Genomic DNA, 3809 nt, shown 5'->3' on the forward strand with positions numbered 1-3809 from the left:
ATGAGTGTATTTCTATCTTCTGAAAAAATATGTGTGAGTGGAACAGGAATTGATTCCTTTGTGTTGCAATGGCTGGTACACGTATTCCTGGTTTAAGCTTCGATCCTAATTGTTAATGCTGCCAGTGGCCTGACCGTTCAGGGTTCACATGCCGTTGGAGAGAGGGGATTCCACATGATCAGTGGAAATCATTTTACATTTACATTTACATTTTGTGGCCTAACCTTAAAGAGTTGGAATGGAAAAATGGGTAGAAGGGCAAACCTCCAATTTGACATGCCCAGTCGAAAAGAGGTTATCACTGAAATAAAAGCAAACATGTCATAAAAAACAAAACCAAACAAAGCTTTCAAAATAGCACCAACAGGAATTAATAGATTAGAGGTGACCAAGAATCTACAAAGGCAAATTGTGGAGTTATGAGTAATGGAATACAAAAGGAAGTCTATACCTGTTGTAACAGTAGAGGGCGAAGTAAAAAGTAAACCTCATCATCTTTAGAAGGATCGAGAAAAATAAATAATTAGAGTTAAGGCATAGTTGATATATATGACATGCTTAACAAAATAATTTGCTTTCCAACAAAAAGAGATATATGTTCAGGATCTTATATCCCCGAATGTCTGTGCCTAATCTCAGCTGGTTCACCTGAGGCCCCCTGAGCACCAACCCCAGTCCCCTGTGTGGCCCCTTATCCGCTCCGACAGGATGAAAGAAAAAATCATGAAGCGGGAAAAACTCGCCAAACTGCAGGCACAAGTGCGGGTTGGTGGGAAAGGAACTGCTTGCAGAAAGAAGAAGGTGGTTCATAGAACAGCCACAGCAGATGATAAAAACTTCAGTTCTCCTTAAAGAAGTTTGGGGTGAACAGCATCTCTGGTACTGAAGAGGTGAATGTGTTTACAAACCAGGAACAGTGATCCGCTTTCACAACCCTAAAGTTCAGGCGTCTCTGTCAGTAAACACTTTCACTGTCACAGGCTGTGCTGAGACAAAGCAGCCGACAGAAGTGCTACCCAGCATCTGAAACCAGCTGGGGCAGGCGTGCTGACTAGTTTCAGGAGCCCGGCTGAGACTCCGCCCAAACACTCTGTGGATGAAAAAGCACCACTTGCTACTGGAGAGGAGGATGAGGGTGAAGTTCCAGATCTCATGGAGAATTTTGATGAAGCCTCTAAGAATGAGGCAAACTGAACTGAGTCAACTTCTGAAGATAAAACCTGAAGGAGTTATTGGGAGCTGCTATTTTATATTATGACTGCTTTTTAAGAAATTTTTGTTTATAGATCTGATAAAATCTAAACTGGTAATATTTTTAAGCCCAAGCCCCTTGGACCCTGCAGCTCTTTTCAGCTTTTTCTTATACACTATTCATTCTTTGCAGCTAATTAAGCTGAAGAAGCCTGGGAATCAGGTTTGAAACAAAGGTTAATGAAGTTCTTTGCCTAGTGTACAGTTTTGTTTTTTATTTCATTGACACTGATCTGTACGCAGTAAACAAAATTGCTTATAGAAAGCTAATCATGGCATGGAATATGGCTGATAACCTTTGGAATTTGATTAAAGATTTAAACTCACAGTGTAGTGTAAAAAAACAAATAAATAAATGTACATTCAGAGGAAGGAATCTGTTCAAAAGAAGCATGCAGCAGTCAAGACTGAAAGGAGTCACGGCAGACCCTAGTCTCTGAATGGTGAGAATTAATATTGACCAGGCATGTACTCTATGGCGGGCCCCAGGGGAAGTGCTTTAGATGCATAACAGTATTTCATCTTTACTAGAACTTTTGAGGTAGCCACAAATATTTTACATATCTAAGGGTGAGGAACCAGAGCGATTCAGTTCTGTATTGCCACAAGCATTGCAGGTTTTTAGTTAAACAATCTCAGCGGAAAATAGCAATGACTCTGCTCAGGAGTGTGGAAGGAGAAGCTGTTCTGGTTCAGGCCTCATGCACCAGGGCTCAATCTGCTGAAGGAAATAAAAGCAAATGTAGGTAGGCCAGTCACCAGTGTTTAGGGGACAGGCCAGGTGGCAGCTCTCCCAGGATGGCCTTAGCCAGGATCTGGAGCAACTCAGGTGGGGTCCACATATCTCATCCTTCAACAGCCTAGCTCAGACATGTCCTCCTGTGGCAACGGTATTGAGAAAGATTGAAAGTAAGAACGTGCAGGTGCGTTTTCAAGCCTCCACTAGCATCCCTTTGTTCCCTGCGAGTCATGGGACCAGGCCCAGAGTCGGAGTGGGTGGACATGACAAGGGTACTTTCCTGAGGGCGTAGCAGAGGGTGGGACAGAGAATGGCCCCTGATGCAGTCTATCATGCTGTAGATGAGATCAGTCAAGTCAACTGCTCAGAGGCAGAGCCTGGATTCAAACTCAATCTTTCCGATCCAGGCCCTCCCTGTCCAGAGCTACAGGAACCAGGAGAGGTTACAGCCCACAGGAGAGCCCTTAATGTATCATACTATGAAAGCTTGCAAGCCCGTGGGTAAGTAATGTGTCAAAAAAAAAGTATGGGAACAATGTGATTTTAAAGAGGTGGAGTAGAAAGTCCAATTAAAAAAGAAAAGTAGAAGAAATTAAAACTAAGTGTAAGACCTTAGAGATAAAGTCATCATGATAACAGCCTGGGAGTACAGGCTTCTATGTTTGCAGAAGAACAAAGGTGACCTGACAGGAGAAAAAATCATTTTATGAAAGTAATAAAAAGAGAAATGAGATAAGGGCGAAAATGTGAGTTTACAGTATTTATATTTCACGTGTTATTAATTTGTTGTGTCTAGATTTTATTTTGCATTAGGTTAGGAGAAGTCTTGAAAATGTTCATGATGTAAATAGATTTTAGAGAAAAAAAATGCTGTATGATGGACCTTCTTGACATTCACTAACAAAAATGCACTTTGCATATTATAAACCCCTTTAAGAATCTGGAGAATTAGTTATAATAGCAGAGCCAACTGTCTAGACTAGCCAGGTGACCTGAGGTCCCTTCTGTTTCCAGGACGTTACATGCCTTTGAAGAAAAGAAGATAGCTAAGTTAAATACATATACTCGATGATTACTTTCCTTAGAGTAATCCTGATTGCCCATTAGAGTGGTATCAGGGATGAATAAAGTTAAAAGCAAAAAGAGGTCTTCAGTGTGTTAATTTGTGTAAAGTAGATTCTTTCTGAAGAACCTACTAAGGCAATGGCAGCCACATGGGCTTCAACACAGAATCAAGGGAACAGGTAGCCTTGTTCACAGCTGATGCGTGACTCTGAATTTAATTTTATCCTCTGGCTAACTTCTAACTCGGTGTCTTCTCTGACAGAGCCATTTGCATTGCAGGACTAAACTGAATGTCACAACGACATTCAGGGGTATTAGTGTCCCTGTCACTTGTCCACATGTCTATCCTGACTGTCCTGCTGTCCTGACGTTTTGCCCTCAAAGTCTCCGACACTTCCTTTTTGGGTGTTTTAGAGGCCATACAGGAGAGTGGGACACTTTCTTCATGGCGGTGGTGGCTCAGGCCAGACAGGAATGTCCCCTGTGAATGGAAGAAGCGTTTAGAGGAAACGCAGCTTGCCTCAGAACACTCAAGGACCCTCTTGTGAACACAGCAGTTGTTTTCAATTAACTTGTCCAAATTCACTTTTCCTTGCCATATTTGCGTTGGTAAACACAGTAGTAAGAGTAAAAAGTAACGATTTTTTTCAGTGCTAAATTAGCATTTTACCTACAATACCTTCTTCAGTTCTCACAACAGCCCTTCCAGAGCCATCATATCACACACTTTTCAAACAAGAAGACCAGAGGCTGA

At 41.8% G+C, this 3809-nt stretch overlaps 1 pseudogene; it reads left to right on the forward strand.

The window, feature by feature from the left end:
• The first annotated feature begins 708 nt into the window (after positions 1-708).
• Positions 709-1194, forward strand: LOC108284507 (annotated as a pseudogene).
• The last annotated feature ends 2615 nt before the right edge of the window (positions 1195-3809 follow it).

The sequence above is a fragment of the Cebus imitator genome, unplaced genomic scaffold (genome assembly GCF_001604975.1).
Source record: "Cebus imitator isolate Cc_AM_T3 unplaced genomic scaffold, Cebus_imitator-1.0 Scaffold14, whole genome shotgun sequence".
Classification (NCBI taxonomy): domain Eukaryota; kingdom Metazoa; phylum Chordata; class Mammalia; order Primates; family Cebidae; genus Cebus; species Cebus imitator.